This window comes from Mus musculus, chromosome 11 (assembly GCF_000001635.26).
Source record: "Mus musculus strain C57BL/6J chromosome 11, GRCm38.p6 C57BL/6J".
NCBI lineage: Eukaryota > Metazoa > Chordata > Mammalia > Rodentia > Muridae > Mus > Mus musculus.
Window position 1 is genome coordinate 109,016,907 of NC_000077.6, and position 21,464 is coordinate 109,038,370.

At 44.7% G+C, this 21,464-nt stretch overlaps 1 long non-coding RNA gene across 1 annotated transcript in view; it reads left to right on the forward strand.

Moving 5' to 3' along the window:
• The window catches only part of Gm36876, a 54,045-nt gene extending 36,168 nt beyond the window's left edge, over positions 1-17,877 (forward strand). The window contains exon 4 of the long non-coding RNA XR_389100.4: positions 15,833-17,877. This is a non-coding gene — a long non-coding RNA (predicted gene, 36876). The remainder of the gene's footprint in view (positions 1-15,832) is intronic.
• The last annotated feature ends 3,587 nt before the right edge of the window (positions 17,878-21,464 follow it).

Here is a 21,464-nt window from a genome sequence, read left to right on the forward strand (position 1 = left end):
GGTGGGGTTTTGTATCCTCTTCTCTGTGCTGGATTGTGTCTGCCTTGAGCGTATGCAGATTATGTACACGTTGTCAAAACCCCTGTGAGTTTATATGTGTATCACCCATGGTGTGTCTGGAGGATGTTGTTTCCTTGGACTCACCCTCCACCTCTGGGTCTTACAATCTTCCCACCTCCTCTTCACCAGGAGAGATGCCTGTGCCTCGAGGAGAAGGGTTTGATGAAGGTATTCCATTTAGGGCTGAGTGCCCCAAAGGCCCTCATTCTCTGCATGTTTTCCAGTTGTCGGTCTTCGTGTGAATTACCATCTAAAGCCAGAGGAAACTGGCCTGGTAAAGACTGAGTGAGGCACTGATCTATAACTACTGTAATTGTATTGCTACATTCTTTTGGCAGACTAACGGTAGTAGGTTTTTCCCTAGGCCCATGAAGAAGCCACACACTTGAAGAAAACAAGCTCTTTTTTCCCAGGAACCATCGGCTACCAATAGCTCTCAGCTCTGAGCCCCCACCCATCCATGTTAGAAATTTGACTGGCTTGGTTTTGTGTAGGTAGTCATATAGACTCCGTGTTCATGACTGCAACAGCCTTGACATGTCTGGAAGACACAGTCTGCCCCCCGCCTCCTCCCCGATGTCTGACTCTGCTGCCTTTTGCTATCCCCTTGTACCTTTTTGGATCCTTTTGGTTCCTTGGGGGAAACATCGCCAGTGTTCCCCAAGCCTAAGTGGCAAAGTTTTAAACTTCTGGTAGGCTCATGTGGCTTGGAGTAAGGGCAGGAGCCAGGTTCCAAGTTTGGGTACAACAATAACTACATGTGACCCCATGCAAGTCAGTCAACCTCTTAGACCTTTGTTTCTGCATGCATAAAATGCCAATTAAAAACAGAAGCAGCCCCTCAGAGCCTCAAATACAGAAGGAAACGCAAAACGGTAAAGCCTCTGGTCAAAATTTTGCAAAATGGCGTGGTGGCAGGTTTCTTTCCGAGAGAAGTAAGAACTAATGGATCTCATGAGATATTTTTCCCTTAAGGGTAAGTTTCTCCTAAATCTTAATGAAGTGTGTATTTCTCAGGGATAGCAACCAGGTCTTGTAAACCCTTATATCCCTCCTTTCCTGAGACACCAAATGTTCAAACAGAGATGCCAGTGGGTGCCCCCTATCCAGCTGGCATGGGCCACTTATTTAAAACATCTTTTGTAAATAAAGGATTAAAACAATTTTAAGTTAATTACATTTTAGGAAATAAATATAAAATGATTAGTGCTTTATTTTATTTTGCCTTTCTCTCTTTCTTTCTTTCTTTCTTTCTTCCTCTCTCTCTCTCTTTCTTTTTTTCTTTTTTGAGACAAGGTCTCACTCTATAGCCCTGGCTAACCCGAACTTACTGTGTAGCCCAACCTGGCCACAATCCCCTAGAGATCCACCCATATCTGCTTTCTGTGTGCTGGGATTAATGACATGCCCCACCATGCCCAGCTATTTTTAAAAATTACTTGTGTGTTTTTGGGAGGGACTCCGTGTGGATACTATGGTGGGTGTATAGAGGTCAAAGGTCAGTTTGTGGGCGATGGTTCTCTCCTTTCACCACACGAATTCTGGAGGTCTGCCTTGATGGCAGATCCGGCCATCAAGCTCTGCCATTTCCTCAGCCCCTGGGCTTTACTTTACACCTAACAGATAAAAATTACCTACCCTTTTGATATATACTGTGTCTGTGATGGTGTGGCAAAGGGAAGTCTGGTCTATGACACTAAGCTGGGATGGAGGGAAGAGTAAAGAAGACTCAGATAGGATGGAGAGCTGGGTTGGGCCTTTTGATTTCCAGCATCCATTCCAAAGGTGCCTTTCTGCTTCTTCTTTGGAGGAACACCTGTCTTCTACTCTTAGCTCCTAATTTGGAGACAGATCTGTTTTTATGATTCACTCTGGTATAGGCATGTAACTCAGACTGCCAATCTGAGCATCCCGTTATTCTGCATTCTAGGATGGGCAGATGACCCTACGAAGGTCAATGGCCCATGGATATTTAAGATTGTGTGTGTGTGTGTGTGTGTGTGTGTGTGTGTGTGTGCATATGAAGTGTCTGCAGAGACCAGAAGAGGGTATCAGATCCTGCTGGATTTACAGGCCGTTATAAGCCACTTGTCATGGATATTGGGAACTGTACTCAGATCCTCTGTAAAAGAGTCAGGTGCTCTTAACTGCCGAGCCGTCTCTTCAGATCCCCATGGGCCAATAAATCTTGAGGAGCCTCATAACTGAAACTTTGTGGAGACAGACATGTCTTTCTGTTAGAGTCAAACATGGGGAAATTGGCCACAAAGTCAGCTGGAGAGAAAAGTAAGTGTGGTGTCAGACAGAGAGATGGGGTCCCAGAGACATCTTTATTGCTCTTGGAGGGCGTCATCCGTGAGGTTAGATGCACCTTGGCTTCTCAGCTATTGGTGTCGATAGGTACACTCTCTTGCCTGTCATTGTAAATCAGGTTCTTCTCTTCTCAACTTTGTTTTTTGGTTTTTCGAGACAGGGTTTTTCTGTGTTGTCCTGGCTGTCCTGGAACTCACTCTGTAGACCAGGCTAGCCTCGAACTCAGAAATCTGCCTGCCTCTGCCTCCCAAGTGCTGGGATTAAAGGCATGTCCCACTATGCCCAGCTTCTTTTTAACTTTAAAAAAAATTATTATTCTTTAATCTTTTATTTTTAGCAGTCCAGTCATTATCCTCCTCCCGGTCTGCCCTCCAACTGTTCCTCATCTTGTTCCTCATCTCCTGTCTCCAAGAGAATGCCCTCCCCGCCAGACCTCCCTACTCCCTGGGTCCTCAAGTCTCTCAAGGGTTAGGTGCACTTTCTCTCACTGAGGCCAGACTAGGCAGTCCTCTGCTGTATATGTGTCGAGGGATTCATATCAGCTGGTGTATAATGCTGAGTGTCTCAGTGTCTGAGAGGTCTTGGGGTTCCAGGTTAGTTGAGACTGCTGGTCTTCCTATGGAGTTGCCCTCCTCCTCAGCTTCTTCAAGCCTTTCCCTAATTCAACCACAGGGTTCCCCAACTTCAGTCCATTAGTTGGGTAAAAGTATCTGCACCTGATGTTTTCATCTGCTTATTGGCCCTCTCAGAGGGCAGCCATGCCAGGCTCCTGTCTGTAAACACACCATAGCATCAGTAATAGTATCAGGCCTTGGAGGTCTCCCATGAGATGGATTTCAATTTGGGCTGGTCACTGGACCTCCTTTCCCTCAGTCTCTTCTCCATTTTAAAATGTGTGTGTGTGTGTGTGTGTGTGTTTGTGTACATGTGTGTGCATGTGTGTACAGGAGAGCTTGTGTGTCACGGTGAGTGGGTATACATCAGAAGACAACTTTCAGGGATCAGTCTTCCATTTCACCAGTACTGGGGGTCAAACTGAGGCAACCAGATTGCTGACCGGCACCTCACAAGTTGAGCCATCTTGCTGGCTTTGAATTGAGCTCGGTATGATCTAAACTGAGTGATGGAGATGGCTCTGTCTGCAGGGCTGTAGCCGGGGCAATAGAAGCACTTATCTCACTGCTGACTTGCCTGGTATTTATAGAGAAACCGAGAGTCAAAAGACCACTATGAACTCAGCCCCTACCTCCAAGACTATTGAAAGGGAGAGACAGGCCTGGGAGACCCTTGGGAAAGTCTTCTAACCTTGAGGTCCCAGAAATGTACAAACACACTCAAGGACTGTAACCCCATACCTTAAGAAATGCTGAAAAAAAAAAAAAAAAAGAAAATCCTCATCTGGATGTGGGTCAACCACCAGCCAACCCTCCACCGCTGGCTCCGCGTTGGTGTCAAATTGTAACCTTCCTCTTTCATCTTCCCCAGCGATTCCTTCTGTTTTTCATTTCTCTTGATTTCTTTCTTTGGGCTTTTGATCTGTTTTCTATTGTTATCATCCAGGCATTTCATGCCTGAACTTTCCAAGTTCCTGTAATCCAACCATAACAACATCTGGGATCTGTGGTCATGTGTTAACATTAGCTCCTCTTGATGCATCAGGACCGGGCTGATTGTTTTCTATCTTGTTCCATGAAGCTGATTTTACTCCAACCCTGAGCCTCGGGATTTTCCAAGGAACTTTCCAAGGTGGGCAGGACACAATGGGAGCTCTTGGAGAAACTGGCTTTGGTGCTTCACCTTGCTTGTGTGCCACTGCCTGGGAGGCTTCACATGCTGTGACAACTGACTCCTCGGAATGACATGTCCAGGTCTCAGAGATCCCTTCAGGGCACCCAGACATGGGTCAGGTCCTCTAGATATAGCTTAAATGACAGCACTGCTCTTCTTATGTTGCAGTTGACTTAATCGATTGAAGTATATGTGCTATGCAGGCTAGAGGTCAATGTCTGGCATCTCCTTCTAGCTCTGTTAACCATATTTTTAAAAAAATATATTATTTAGATATTCTATTTATTTATTTATCTACTTATTTGTGCATGCATGTATGCATGTGCTATGATATATGTGAAGTGGCTGTCTTAGTTAGGGCTTTACTGCTGTGAATAGACACCATGACCAAGGCAACTCTTATAAGGACAACATTTAATTGAGGCTAGCTTACAGGCTTAGAGATTCAGTCCATTATCAACTTGGGACCATGGCAGCATCCAGGCAGACATGGTGCAGGAGGAGCTGAGAGTTCTACATCTTCATCTGAAGGCTGCTAGCAGAATACTGACTTCTAGGCACATGGGATGAAGGTCTTAAAGCCCACACCCACAGTGACACACCTACTCCAACACACACTCCAAGGGCCACACCTTCTAATAGTGCCTCTCTCTGGGCCGAGCATATTTAAACCATTACAGCAGTGGAGTTTCAGGTGGTTGTGAGCTACCTGACCTGAGTACTCGGACTTGAACCTGGGTTATTTGGAAGTGCTCCTAATCTTTGAGCCATCTCTCTATCTTACATTCTGGATCACACTCACTGAATCTAGAGTCTACCATTTCAGTTAGACTGGCTGTTCAGTAAGCTCCCAACCCCCCTGAATTTGCTTGTCCCTCCCAGTGCCTAGTTTTTTTTCATGGGTTCTGGGGATCCAAACTCAAGTCCCCATGCTCATAGAGTGTGCTGGCTAGTCCCATGTCAACTCAACACAGTTAGAGTCATTCTGTAAGAGGGAACCTCAACTGGAAACTAGATTGCCTTATGGGCAAGCCTGTGGTGCCTTTTCTTAGTTGATTGGTACGGGAGGGTCCAGCCCACTGTGAGTGGTACTGCCTCTGGGATGGTAGATCTCAGTGTTATAAGAAAGCAGGCTGACAATTATTCTGATACCTAAACCACAAAAAGACCCAGCAAAGATAGAGAACTTCAGACCAATTTCCCTTATGAATATCGATGCAAAAATACTCAATAAAATTCTTGCTAACCGAATCCAAGAACACATCAAAACAATCATCCATCCTGACCAAGTAGGTTTCATTCCAGGGATTCAGGGATGGTTTAATATATGGAAATCCATCAACGTAATCCATTATGTAAACAAACTCAAAGACAAAAACCACATGATCATCTCGTTAGACTCAGAGAAAGCACTTGACAAAATCCAACATCCATTCATGACAAAAGTCTGGAAAGATCAGGAATTCAAGGCCCATACCTAAACATGATAAAAGCAATCTACAGCAAACCAGTAGCCAACATCAAAGTAAATGGTGAGAAGCTGGAAGCAATCCCACTAAAATCAGACAAGGCTGCCCACTTTCTCCCTACCTATTGAACATTGTACTTGAAGTCCTAGCCAGAGCAATTCGACAACAAAAGGAGATCAAGGGGATACAAATTGGAAAGGAAGAAGTCAAAATATCACTTTTTGCAGATGATATGATAGTATATATAAGTGACCCTAAAAATTCCACCAGAAAACTCCTAAACCTGATAAACAGCTTCGGTGAAGTAGCTGGATATAAAATTAACTCAAACAAGTCACTGGCCTTTCTCTACACAAAGAATAAACAGGCTGAGAAAGAAATTAGGGAAACAACACCCTTCACAATAGTCACAAATAATATAAAATACCTTGGCGTGACTCTAAGAAAGTGAAAGATCTGTATGATAAGAACTTCAAGCCTCTGAAGAAAGAAATCAAAGAAGATCTCAGAAGATGGAAAGATCTCCCATGCTCATGGATTGGCAGGATCAATATAGTAAAAATGGCTATCTTGTCAAAAGCAATCTACAGATTCAATGCAATCCCCATAAAAATTCCAACTCAATTCTTCAACGAATTAGAAGGAGCAATTTGCAAATTCATCTGGAATAACAAAAAACCTAGGATAGCAAAAACTCTTCTCAATGACAAAAGAACCTCTGGTGGAATCACCATGCCTGACCTAAAGCTTTACTACAGAGCAATTGTGATAAAAACAGCATGGTACTGGAATAGCGACAGACAAGTAGACCAATGGAATAGAATTGAAGACCCAGAAATGAACCCACACACCTATGGTCACTTGATCTTTGACAAGGGAGCTAAAACCATCCAGTGGAAAAAGGACAGCATTTTCAACAAATGGTGCTGGCACAACTGGCGGTTATCTTGTAGAAATATGTGAATTGATCCATTCCTATCTCCTTGTACTAAGGGCAAATCTAAGTGGATCAAGGAACTCCACATAAAACCAGAGACAGTGAAACTTATAGAAGAGAAAGTGGGGAAAAGCCTCGAAGATATGGGCACAGGGAAAAAAATTCCTGAATAGAACAGCAATGGCTTGTGCTGTAAGATCGAGAATTGACAAATGGGACCTCATGAAACTGCAAAGCTTCTGTAAGGCAAAAGACACTGTCAATAAGACAAAAAGGCCACCAACAGATTGGGAAAGGATCTTTACCTATCCTAAATCAGATAGGAGACTAATATCCAATATATATAAAGAACTCAAGAAGGTGGACTCCAGAAAATCAAATAACACCATTAAAAAATGGGGCTCAGAGCTAAACAAAGAATTCTCACCTGAGGAATACCGAATGGCTGAGAAGCACCTGAAAAAATGTTCAGCATCCTTAATCATCAGGAAAATGCAAATCAAAACAACCCTGAGTTTCCACCTCATACCAGTCAGAAAGGCTAAGATCAAAAATTCAGGTGACAGCAGATGCTGTCGAGGATGTGGAGAAAGAGGAACACTCCTCCATTGTTGGTGGGATTGCAAGCTTGTACAACCACTCTGGAAATCATTAGCAGTTCCTCAGAAAATTAGATGTAGTACTACCAGAGGATCCCGCAATACCTCTCCTGGGTATATATCCAGAAGATGTTCCAACTGGTAAGAAGGACACATGCTCCACTATGTTCATAGCAGCCTTATTTATAATAGCCAGAAGCTGGAAAGAACCCAGATGCCCCTCAACAGAGGAATGGATACAGAACATGTGGTACATTTACACAATGGAGTACTACTCAGCTATTAAAAAGAATGAATTTATGAAATTCCTAGGCAAATGGATGGACCTGGAGGACATCATCCTTAGTGAGGTAACCCAAACACAAAAGAACTCATATGATATGTACTCATTGATAAGTGTATACTAGCCCAGAAACTTAGAATACCCAAGATACAATTTGTAAAGCACATGAAACTGAAGAAGAACGAAGACCAAAGTGTGGACACTTTTCTCCTTCTTAGAATTGGGAACAAAACACCCATGGAAGGAGTTACAGAGACAAAGTTTGGAGCTGAGACAAAAGGATGGACCATCTAGAGACTGCCATATCCGGGGATCCATCCCAAAATCAGCCTCAGAATGCTGACACCATTGCATACACCAGCAAGATTTTGCTGAAAGGAAACTGATATAGCTGTCTCTTGTGAGACTATGCCGGGGCCTGGCAAACACAGAAGTGGATGCTCACAGTCAGCTATTGGATGGATCACAGGGTCCCCAATGGAGGAGCTAGAGAAAGTACCCAAGGAGCTAAAGAGGTCTGTAACCCTATAGGTGGAACAAAGATATGAACTAACCAGTACCCCCAGAGCTTGTGTCTCTAGTTGCATATGAATCAGAAGATGGCCTAGCCGGCCATCAGTGGAAAGAGAGGCCCCTTGGTCTTGCAAACTTTATATGCCTCAGTACAGGGGAATTCCAGGGCCAAGAAGTGGGAGTGGGTGGGTAGAGGAGTCGGGTTGGGGGAGGGTATGGGGGACTTTTGGGATAGCATTTGAAATGTAAATGAAGAAAATACCTAATTTAAAGAAAAAAGAAAGAAAGAAAGAAAGAAAGAAAGAAAGAAAGAAAGAAAGAAAGAAAGAAAGGAAGCAGGCTATTTAAGCCATGAAGAGCAAGCTGGTAAATGCATCCTCTAAGACAGTGTTTTTCAACATGTGGGTTGTCAATCTTGGTGGGGGTGGGTGTGAGTGGGTGGGGGAGGGGGAGGGGACTTTGAACCACCCTTTCACGGGGATCACATATCAGATATCCTGCATAGTAGGTATTTCCATTACAGTTCATAACGGCAGCAAAATTATAGCTATGGAATAGCAACAAAAATAATTTTATGGTTAGGGATCTTTACAACATGGGAACTGTATTAAAGGGTCACAGCATTAGGAAGGTTGAGGACCACTGCTCCACGGTCTCTGCTTCAGTCCTTGCTTCCAGGTTTCTGCCCTATTTGAGTTTCTTCCCTGTCTTCCCTCAATGATAAACTGTGATGTGAGTCTATAAACCGAAATAAACCCTTTCCTCCCCATGGTGCTGTTGTTGTGGATTGTTTGTTTGTTTGTTTTGGTCATAGTGTTTTTAGCACAGCAATAGAAATCATAAGGAGTGCAGCAAGCATTTACCCATTGAGCAATCTCTCCAGTTTCCAAAGTTCTGTTCTACATCAGCCATTCATGTATAGACAATCACCCAACCTCCTTGAATACCAGTTTCTTGGGGATTGGGTAAACATTGTCTTTTAAAAGAAAGGGTTTCCATAAGGGTCCATGGGACTAAAACCCACCAGTTCATAGAAAGCGTCAGCGCAATGAAGCACAAGGCAAAGCCATGGATTCCACATCTGGTGATTCAACTAACCATGTATGGAAAACAATTTCAAAATTATATATATATCCATCCCATTTTGGGATGAGTATTCCACGGCCTTTTATTCTCTCCACCTGGATCACCTGTGGGTCTCTGCGTTAATCTCCATCAACTGCAAAAAGCAGCTTCTCTCATGGGTCACTAATCTATGAGGATCATAGTCACTAAGAATCGATTTAATACCATGGCCACTCTGCAGAGTAATAGTAGTAGGCTCCTCCTCTAGAGCCCATCACTTGTCCAGTCACAGGTTCTTGGCCCAGAAAAGTCACTACGTGTATACTTAGCAGACCTTAGATCTGATCAGAAAGTTGTTTGCGATTCCTGTCACATAGCAACTGAAACAGCATGTACAAGACCCATACAAGGTCAGGCCAGAGAGAATTATAGCATAGAGAGGAAAGGTAGACATGAAGTCCCACTCCTACCTAGCTGTTGAGCTATTGGCAAGAGAGAGAGAGAGAGAGAGAGAGAGAGAGAGAGAGAGAGAGAGAGAGAGAGAGAGAGAGAGAGAGAGAGTTATTTTGGTGTATAGATCACTCTCCAGTAATGACTACACACATTCAAGAATATGTGGGCATCACAAACTGTATTTGATGAGTTGAAGAAAATAGAGGGTATACAAAGTTGAGTGGGTAGGGAAAGGGGGAAGTGGATTAAGGAGGAGGGAGATGAGGGGTGGATATGATCAAAACATATAAAATTCTCAAGGAGCTAGTACAGATGAGAAAAATTAATTTTAGAAATGAGAGAAAGAAGGCATTGCATCTCTACTGGAAATGTACCTTTAAAGTTTTTGCTTATCATGACTCCTGCAAACAATATAATAATAACTATGCATGTATCACTTATATTGGGCTAGGTATTATACATAATACAGGGGTCACTAAAAATATACAGGAAGTATACGTAGGTTTTATGTAACTATATTATTTTACATAAGAAACTTAAATATCTGTGGATTATGGTGTTCTTGGGGGACCCACAGATGCCAGGAACACTTGTACAGCAATGGTTATCTTCATCTGGGTGTCTGGTTAGATAGGACACTTCCATAGGCCACTTGGACCCTCCTGATCCTGTTCGTGGGGCCATTATTATTTCCACTTCACAGATGAAGAAATGCAGGCTCAGAGAGCTCAGTACCAGGATCTACTTATCTTCCCTCCTCCTGATACGTAGTAGAGACACACTGTCCTCATCTCTGGTGTGGGGAGCACCATCTCTCCTTTCCCTTGCCAAAGTTGCTATGGCTTCTGACAGTGCTCAACTTTACCCATCATCCCAGCAAAACTCCTTGGGAGATCTTCCTGGTCCACTTGCACTACATGCCATCTCTTGATTTAGGACAGTCATGGTGGCCGGCCAGGTCTGGCACAAAGTCACCTTGATATGAAGGGATGGAGTCAACTCCTCCTGAATCACCTTGAGTTGGGAAGCATGGGCATGATACAGTCAGCAAGTTGTCCGTCTTTGTTGCTGCATGGTCCTGTGCATCCAGAACTTGGTTTTAAACTATGATGCTATGACCCAGTTTGGCTTGGTGCTAAGCTCTACTATCCATTATTATCAGGGATATGTATGAATGTATGCCTGTATGTATGTATGTATAAAGGATATATGTCCTAATATACATGCAAATAAGTCCGCAATGATGAAAATACCGGTATTCATTTATTACTCACAGCAATTCTCGTGCCAGCAGCAGCTGGCCCACACGTTGGTAGCTATTGATCTCATTGATCTCAACTAACCTTATCCTTTTTCTAGTCAAGAAACCGGCACCCAGCAAAGCTAAGTGGCTCACACAAGGGTGACTTGAAGGTGACAAGAGCCTGATTCCACCTTTTCATCTGCTGATTTTTATCTCCTCAAAGTAACACTGTCTGTTATAGCTCTGTCTCTTGCCAGCTCTGTGTCCTTGGCTGTAACTTCTCTCTTCACTTATGTTCCCATTTGTATGACTTGGGTGGAGGGAGGGGGCAGCCCTAGCTCCGTCTCAGAAGTGCTATGCAGATTAAATTAATTCATATAAGCTGCTTGGTAGATAGATAGGTAGATAGATAGATAGATAGATAGATAGATAGATAGATAGATAGATGATAGGTAGATAGATGATAAGTAGATAGATAGATAGATAGATAGATAGATAGATAGATAGACAGATGATAGGTAGATAGATGATAGGTAGATAGATAGATAGATAGATAGATAGATAGATAGATAGATAGATAGATAGATGATAGATGATAGGGAGATAGATAGATAGATAGATAATAGTATGTAGATAGGTAGGTAGGTAGATGGGTGGATAGGTAGATAGATAGATTAGATAGATAGATAGATAGATAGATAGATAGATAGATGATAAGTAGGTAGATAGATGATAAGTAGGTAGATAGATAGATAGATAGATAGATAGATAGATAGACAGATGATTGGTAGATAGATGATAGGTAGATAGATAGACAGACAGACAGATAGATAGATAGATAGATAGATAGATAGATAGGGAGATAGATAGATAGATAGATAGGTAGGTAGATAGATAGATAGATAGATAGGGAGATAGATAGATAGGGAGATAGATAGATAGATAGATAGATAGGTAGATAGATAGATAGATAGATAGACAGACAGACAGATAGATAGGGAGATAGATAGATAGATAGATGGATAGATAGAGAGATAGATAGATAGATAGATAGATAGATAGATAGATAGATAGATAGATAATAGTAGGTAGATAGGTAGGTAGGTAGATGGGTGGATAGGTAGATAGATTAGATAATAGATAGATAGATAGATAGATAGATAGATAGATAGATAGGTGGATGATAGATCATAGGCAATAGGTGATTAGATGGCAAACGGATAATGGATATATATATATATATATATATTATATATGATAGATGGATCTGTAGATAGATGATATAGAGGTCACAGGCAGACAGAGTGTAAATGTAGTCGCCAAACAAACAGGATGTGTGTTGTTGTACCAGGAAGTGGATACTTACAGTTCGTAGTTTCTGACAGAGGAATTCAGAGTGTTCAGAGGAGGGATACTCCTAAACCAACCAGCTGTGGCCAGCAGGCTGCTGTCAGGTGGTGGGGAAGTGGCTCTACTCACAAAAGAAATGTGCAAGAATAGGGAGGCATTGAGAATGTGGGGAAAGAAGGAGAAAGCAGAAGACCCTGGCCCCATGGCCTTAGGGCATTTGCTCTCTTTGACACTGGAAACAGCATCCATTTTGTTAACATTGAGTTCTGTGTGAGTGTGTGTATGTACATGTGTATGTGGGCATACATATGTAGAGGTATGCACGTGGTGCGTGTAGGTCAGAGGACAACCTCAGGTGTCATCTGCCTTATTTCTTCAACTCCCGTCAGCCCAGAGTTCACGAATTAGACTAGACAGCCCCCAGGATGTACTGTCTTCTCCTGCACAGCATGCGGATTGCAAGTGTGCTACCAAAGCCCAGTGCGCAGATCTGTTTTGTGTTGGCTTTGAGCTCAGATTGAACTCAGATCTGGCTAAGCTTTCTCCCTGGCTCCTAAGCTTCAACTTTTGGATGTCTGGAGGCAAGTGGGGACAAGCAGGAAGGGTGATTTTCTTCTTCATTTATTGTGAAATAGCATTGGTAGCTTACAGATCAAAAGAAACGAAGAGCAAAGAGATTTCCCTACCGTTGTCTTTTACCAAAACAGGAGCAGGGACAGGAGCCTGGAGATTCTGAGGTTTTTCTTAGGTGGCATGGGCAACAGGGAAGAGGAAGAGAAGGAGGAGCAGGAGGAAGAGGAGCAGGAGGAAGAGGAGCAGGAGGAAGGGGGGAGGAGGAGGAAGGAGGAGGAGGAGGGGGAAGAAGAGGAGGGGAAGGGATATTCCCGGAGAATGAAAGAATTACAAGATACTATCAAAGCTGAGATGAGGTGTCTGAAGAGACCTGAGACCTGAGAGGGCATTACTTCCTGGGGCCCAGTAAGGTGCAAGGTGATCCATGCCTGACTAAAGATCCTCCCTTTCGGGTTGCTCTTCTGACTTAGAGCTATGTTCAGTGCCTGGCTGACATCCTGTATTGGCTGAAACACACACATCCTGCCTCTGCAAACAGACGGATTGTCCAATTGTTTCCGGTCATTGTTACTACATAGCGTTCTGGTCAGCGCTGGTCGGTGTCAGCTGGGCAAATCACAGTAAAGTGACAGAATCCTTTCATAGGTTTTTATCACTTGTTATCATTCATGAACCTCATTCTAGCTAACTGATGTAGCTGGAAAGGCAAAAAATAAGACAATGACCTGCGCTGACTCTATACACAGAGTCAACACATGACAGTGTTGTCCACTGCATTGCAATGTCTTGGAAGTTTTTCTGGGGCCCAGATAGGCTGCGAGGTTAGTGAGAGCAAGTGCAACTGAGTTCTAAGGGGGCTCTTTGCCAGGAGGTTAGTCTGGAGAGAGAGAGAGAGAGAGAGAGAGAGAGAGAGAGAGAGAGAGAGAGAGAGAGAGAGAGAGAGAGAGAGAAACTGTCGATATTTTGTCTGTTTGTCAGCATAGTTACTGATACAAGAGACGTTTTAGGAGAACAGACATGGGGCTGCTGGACTTTGGTTAGATTTTCAAATGGTAGGTGACTCACATCAGTCCCAGGTGATCCCATGCCCTCTTCTGGCCCCTTCCAGTACTGCATCCATGTGGTGCCCAGACATACATACAGGCAAAACACATACATTAAAAAAAAAAAAAAAAAAAAGGTAATTTTTCTCCCCAAAAGAAGGGACATTCTGGGCATGTCATGAGTTCTAGTTAGCTTTTTATCACTGTAATAAAGACCATGACCAAAAGAAACGTGGGCAGCACAGGGTTCATTTCCCCTTACATGTCCCAGTCATAATTTATCATAAGGGGAAATGAGAGAGAGCAGAAAATCAAGGCAGGGCCTGAAGCAGAGGCCATGGAGGTCTGCTTACTGTCTTGATTCCCATGGCCTGCTCAGTCGGCTTTCTCGTATGACCTCAGACCCCCTGCCCAGGGCTAGAACCCCTTCTCACATCAGCACTGATCAGGAAGATGCCTCACTGACTGTCTGATGGAGGCATTTTCTTAATTGACGACTTCCAATGGTGTCAAGTTGACAGAACTCTAAGGCACACCATGTGACCAGCACATAATGGCACCTCCTTTTCTGGTGACTTCTCTCTAGAGGAGAAGCCACTTAGAAACTTGGATGTCCTATGTTGGGTTCCCCCAGAAATCATAGCAAAAGCTCATGCATAGCAACTTGTTGGTGAGGAGGCGCTGCTGTGTCAGTTTGGATTAACATTCCTCCTCCTTAGCCTCCTCTGCCCTTCAAATCAGAGAGGCCTCAGAGGTGGGGAGAATGTTGTCTATAGAGACATTTGATAACATCTAACTTGTGGGCACATCAAACCTTCTCTCTCTCTCTCTCTCTCTCTCTCTCTCTCTCTCTCTCTCTCTCTGTGTGTGTGTGTGTGTGTGTGTGTGTGTGTGAGAGAGAGAGAGAGAGAGAGAGAGAGAGAGCACATCTGTGCTTGTCCATGTGCAGGTCAACCTTGGATATTGTTCCTCACACACTGTTCTTCTTTTCTTTCTTCTGAGCAGCGTTTTCCACTGGCCTACAACTCAGTAAAAGACTCAAGGAATACATGTGTCTCCGTCTCCCCAGAGTGGGGGTTACAGATTCATGCCAACACATCCAGCTTTTGAAGCATGGGTTCTGGGCAGAGAATTCTGCTCCTGGAGCTGGCAAGCTGATTTCTTCTTAGACTGAGTCATCATCTCCCTAGCCTGTGTCCAACCTGGGGACATCACAGTGCAATGTTGTCATCGACAGAATGTCACTCCTAAGAACTGCATGAATCAGTTGAAAGAGCTATCATAAGACCAAAATTTATGACTATGTTTTATGCTTAGTTTCATACCTGAGCAAGGCTGCATGTAGCTTCATAAGACCCATAAGTTGGACACACATGATGAAGACATCTTTGATTGTCATGGGTAAAGGGTTGCTACTGTCCTAAGGTAAATAGGGACCAAGAGTATTGCTCAACACATTATAAAGCACAGTTATCCCCAGACAAAGACAATTTCAGTCCCTGGTGCAACATGCTTGCCAGGTTAAGCAGGGCTGACTTAGGGTGATAGCTGGAGCAGGAGCGGGAGCGGGGGGGCGGGGGCGGGGGCGGGGGCAGGGGCAGGAGCAGGAGCAGGAGAAGCAGCAGCAGCAGCAGCAGCAGCAGCAGCAAGCTGGGAAACACCCAACTGCATTAGAAGAGAACTAACGGGATATTTAAAAAGTTGTTTACATCATTCAAATTGTGCCTGTGTATATGTGTGCATGAACAACACACCGTGTATGTGTAGGTCAGAGGAAAACTCTTGGAACTTGTTTCTCTCTTCCCACCATGTAGGTTTTGGTGATTAAACTTGGGTAATCAATCAGGGTTGGCAGCAAGTGACTTTACCCACAGAGCCATCTTACCATCCCTCAAGTGGGATATTTAAAAGTGCTCTCCTATTCCTAAGTGCCCTACAGAACTCAGCAGGAACCCCTGATACACAAGTGACAGGAAGAAACAGTATTTTTTGTTCCCAACATCCTCAAAGAGGCATCCTCACTCTTACCCTGGATTGGCCCTGATTTGCTCTACCTTTGAGCCTGAAAGTCATAAGCCCATTTAAGAAGACTCCATTTATAACATCTTCTTGCTAATGAATTCCGGCCTCTCTTCCTGAGCAGATTTGCCCATGGTCTCTGGGACAGAGGACACCTGCCAAGAGAGGAAAGGCTACTAGCAATCATTGTGATTCTGAGTTACCCAGTTGCGAACTCCTTTGAGTCCGGTGCCAGCCTTGGCTAAATCACTGTCCCCTGAACAAATGCTGTTTAAAAACCCAAAGGCAGCTGCGTGGGAGTGAAGTCCAAGATGGCAGCAAGGACAATGGGCTCCTGCTGGCTTCCCGCCCGCTGTGTTTTGATCAGCCAAAGGCTTGATTCTCCATCCCTTCTGTGTGGAGCCAGATGAAAGCCACTGTCGGCAAGCATCCTGCCTGTGATGAAGGGGTGTTTACTCACAGAATGTCACTGTGGACAGCCTCACCCAGGCCTCCAGCAAATGGCCAGACCTGGAACGGCTCAGAGAGGACAAAATGGATGAAGCCAACGAAGCTAAAATGCTGTCTGCAAGTGCCCATCCGAACGAGTCAGTCATGGCTAACACTGGGTCCCTGTGCCTTTGGTTTGTGTCATGGACAGACGTAAGGTCAAGGTGGGATTGCAGGGGAGGATACATGAATAGGAAGGGGGGGGGCGCTCAGTCGGTAAAGTGCTAGCCAGGCATTCATGAAAATCTGAGTGTGATTCCTAGAACCCATGTACAAAAACTAGGCTTGGGGTCAGCAAGATGGCTTCGTGGGCACTTGCTGCCAAGCCCCAAGGCCTGAGTTCAAGCTCTGGGACTCATACAGAAAAAGGAAAGAACCAAGTCTGTAAGTTCTTTGACCTCCCCATGTGTGCACATGCACACACACACACACACACACACACACACACACACACGTAATTAAATGAGCTCAGTGGTACCCATCTGTGATTCCATTGCTGGTGAGGTCTCAGCAGAGGATTCTGGGGTTCACTGGCCAAGAAATCTAGCTGAATCGGTAAAACCTAGGCCAACAAGAGACAGTCTCACAAGCATGGAAGATGGCACATGACGGGCAACGCCCAAGGTTGATCTCTGGCTTCCTGTACACACATCCGCACCTGCACACATGAACATGCACATATCCACATATCATACATACAGGGTGGGCTGGTGGGGAAGGGGAGACCATAGTGTGTTAGAAGGGTGAGTGGGGCTCAACTGAAAAGCACCTGGGTGGGACACAGAAAGGGCTTGTCAACCAGTGACCAGTCGAGTCTCTGGAGCCCAGAGAAAGATAATGCTGCCCTCGAACGCTTCCTTGATTAGCTGTAGTCAGCCACCCACGCTTGCCGAGATCCTGATCTGTGTCATTCTTCCAGGCCTGACCATGCTTCTGCTTGCCGTGTAGGCCACAGGTACCTTCTCCCCTTGCAGAAAGACCAAGTGTCACATTCTTAAACCAGGTTTAAAAACTGAGACCATCGCTTTGTTTTCAGGGGTCCAGAGCCCAGGAGCCCAATAGTACATTCATCTGCTCTGGGGAACGAGGTACCAGCCTGGGATGGCAAGCCTCCAAAGAAAGGTTCTGCCATCCATCCAGATGTAAGGCAGCCTCGGCTTTTGTGTGAGGAGTTGGCCAGTTGCCATGAGCAGTGCAGAAACCCCTTCCTCCCAGGCCTGTGGCTGGAATCGCCACTCACCTCCAACAGCCCCCTCATTAGAGAGATTCAAAGGGGCTTTGAAACATTTCCTTCCAACTTAAAAGCATCAAAGAGGGCATGCCCATAATCCCACCAATCAATCATACACAGTATTTATATTCCTCCACAGCCCCTTCCATTTTTCATCTGTATAAATACATGTTTTATGTATTTATAATTGTGGGGGCATATACTTTATTCAGCATCACTTCCTCTGGATCCCCCAAATTACTACCTAGGTTTAAGTTGCCCGCTCTAACACTGAAGTAATCACACTGATATTTTCTTTACTGTCCCAGCAGAATACAATATTTCTTTTGATTTTAGATTCTTGTTATTTCTTGTTATTATAAAGATGTAATAAACATCTATATACAACTAAGGGTTTTTTTTTCTACTTTGAGTTATTTCCCTGGCATAGATTCCCAGGAGTGGGCGTACTGGGTGAGAGGAAATGACTGCTTTTATAGCTGTTACTATATATGGGCAAATGATTTTCCCAAAAGGATGTATCAGTTATAATAGTTCTAAGAGATGTAACAGTACATGTCATTAGGAGTTGAGGAGACAGACTTAATATTTTTGAGATTAAATGCAGTAGCTTTTCTTTCCCCACTTGTAATGAATTTCACACTCAAAGCCACTCTCCTGCCGAGCTTCCCATGCACGTCATGAACAAATGCTGTTTTTGGTTTGTCTTTCATTTGTCTGTTTGTTTTGTGGGAAGCAACAAAGACTTGCTATATAGCCCAGGCTAGCCTTAAATTTATTATCTTCCTGACTCAGCCTCCATCTAGCCCCTGCCAAGTACTTGGACTATAGATGTGCCTGGCCATATTTAGTAAGAATGCTATTTTGAATCTATCAGTCAATCTCTATATGTCTGTCCATCTGTCTCCTTCCTCCGTTCATTCTTTCCTCCCTCCTTTTATTCCCCTCTTATCCCTCCCTTTCTTTCTCATTCTCCCTCCTTCCCCCTGAAAGGACAGAGCCCCTTGTCAAGCCTAAGCCAGTCTTGAATTTGTTATGTAGTTGAAAATGACCTTGAATTGTCTTATCTGCCTGCCTCCCCTTACCTTCCATATGCTGGGATTGTAGACACGCACTATCACACCTGATTTGTGAGGCGCTGGGATTGAACCCAGGGCTTTATGCATACTAGGCAAGTGGTCTGCCAACTGGCATCCTACTCTGAACGTTTGCCATCCTCTCTGTCTCTGCTTGTGACTTTGCATTTATAGGGACCATTATCAGAGGAGGTAATCAAAGGCCTTGGTAAGTAAGAAAGGACTTACAGAAGATGGGGAACTGGGGACCGATGATTGTGGCTGGAACCAGATGTTGAGATGAGATGGGATTCAACCAGATGATGAGAAAGGAGTCAAGTCTATCCTCTCTGTGTGTGTGTGTGTTTTCCTGCCTATGTACACACATATTCATGTGTGTCCAGCTCTGCATGTCATGCAGAGGCCAGAGGTTGACCTGTAGCATTGCTCCTCTGGAGTTCTTCACTGTTTTTAAAAAACGTACAGAGTCTTTCATGAGACCAGGGGCTTATTAAACTAAGCCGTCTGACCAGCGAATCCCAGAGCTGGGATTACAGATGCACACCATGTGCCATGCCTGGCTTTCACGTGGGTGCTGGGGACTGAGCTCAGGTCCATGCTTTTGCAGCCAGTCCTTAACTGACTGAGCCATCTTCCCCACGGCAAGGATTTAGGTTTCTGACAGGGTGCAGGATGGTGGGGTCTTACATAAGACCAGAACATAAGAGAAAATGACCAAAGAGTTGTGGGTCCTTGGGGACTGTAGCTAAGGTCACAGGAAAGAGGCTAAGTTTGAAACCCTGGATTCCCCTTCCAAATCTTTCCCTCTGGAGCTTCATAAAACTAGCATACTAGTTCATACTAGAATTGCAGTCTCCTTTTCTGACAAACTGGGTGGAGATGTATGCCTTATAGGGACGTTGTAAGGGTCAACAGGTTGAAGGAATTAAGCAGCTAACTAGCAAGATAATAAAGGCTAGCTACATCATACCACAGTGTGATTGCTAATCTTTGCTGTCAACACACCTGGAAGAGGGAACCTCAGCCGAAGAATTGCCTCCTCTGGGTTGTCCATGGGCATGTCTTCGGAGGGCATTCTTTTGATTGAGAGTTGAGGGAGGAGGGCCCAGCCCACTGTGGGTGGTACAATCCCTAGGCAGGTGGATCTGAGCTAAGAAAGATAATTGAGCAAAAGGGAGGGAGCAAGCCAGCAAGCAGTGTTCCTCTGGTCCATTCTACTGTAGGTTCACAAAAGAATGGCAGTGACAAGGTACTTTTCATTCTTCTGTTTTCTTTTTTGTATGTGTGTGGGCATGTGGATGCAAGTATGGGAGACTGTGGAGGCCAGAGGTTGATCTCATGTGTAGTCCAGAATGCCATCCACCTCTTTCAATAGAAGGGCTCTCACTGGATTGGAGTTTACGTTTGGTTAGATTGACAACTAGGGATCTTCGAGTCTCTGCCACCCCAGTGCTGTGAGCACTGGAGAGCCTAGACTTTCCACATGGCTTCTGGGGAATACAACCTTTGTCCCCATGCCTGCAAAAGATGCATCTCACCAATTGAGCTACCTCTCCAGCCACAGGTGAATTTTCCTTTGCAGAGACTGAACAAGATCACAAGCTCTAGAACCAACTGTCAACACTGCCCTCGCCCTGCTGATTTGAAGATTCAAATCTCTGTCACTGGACACTTGATCAGCCACCTCCTGAGAGGCAGGTAGGCAGCTGATGGAGAGAGTATGGACTAGGGGCTCCAGGGAGGGATGGTTCAAATGTAGCTCTGCCATTCCCTGGCTAAGTGCTGCTACACAGTCATTCAGCCACTCCAAGTTTCAAGTTCTTTACCTGCCAAATGGGCTAAGGTGGTACCCGCCTTCCTCTGTGTGTAGTTCTGAAATCAAAGTCTTATGACACGTAAAACTCACAGTAAGTACCTCATCTTCTAGGAGCTAAGAATGTTCTTGTTCTTCACAAAGCAATTGTTGTTGCCTTTTAGAGGGGATGAACAGGCAGGTAGGCAAGCTTTCAAAATAAGATTCTGTCTTTTGGATGTCAAGGCATTTTCCCATTTACATTCGAATTGAGTTAAACCTAAGACCACTTGATACCAGTGGTGCCCTTTTCGATTGCTGTTGAAGGCTGTTGTGAGGGTGAGTTTCCCTTTGCAAGGACTAGTTTAGGACAGAAGTAGTTATCTCAGCCCTGTCACATTCTGTGCTTTCGGGACAGGCATGGACTCTGGAGTGACGAAGGAAGACAGCTGCCTGCAGTGGCCACAATTCTTGAATTTAACACAGAGACTCGGTGCCTTATATTAGGACTAGACCTAGGGAGCCGCTGGTGGTATTTGGAAGGACCACCCAGATGGATTCTCCCCAGCTTTGCCACCTGCTCCATCACACCCGCCCAGCATCCTCCTCACTGCAGAGTTGGGTCTTAAGCGATGAGACCCATCTTGAATTCCCTAAGCATGGGAAATTATTGGAATGGCCACTTAAGAGCAAAATGGGTCCAGGAAGGAAGCTGGGTGTGTGCTTATAACTCTGGGGCTGGGGAAGCAGAGGCAGGCAGACTCTCAGGGCTTTCTGGTTAACCCGCCTACTGGTCTAATTCACAATAGTGTGACATTGACTCAAAAATCAAAATGGGTTTTGCTTGAGGAGGAGCAGCACCTCGGGCATGCCACACACTTGCACACTCAACACACACACACACACACACACACACACACACACACACACACACGAGATAAAAGTGTGGCTGACCCAGTGGTTCAGCTTCTGAAGCCGCCGCCATCACCTCCACCTCTGCTCTTCCCTAGCTGTAATCTCAGATCCCAGCAAGAGTGGACCTGCTGTCTCTACGCCAGTTAAAATGTCAGGTTAGAGTTTCTCTGGAGACTAGGGGAGAGTCACTGCCCTCCACTTTTCTTGGATGAAGCTGATACGGGGGCGTTAGTGGACCATGTGTGTGTGCAGC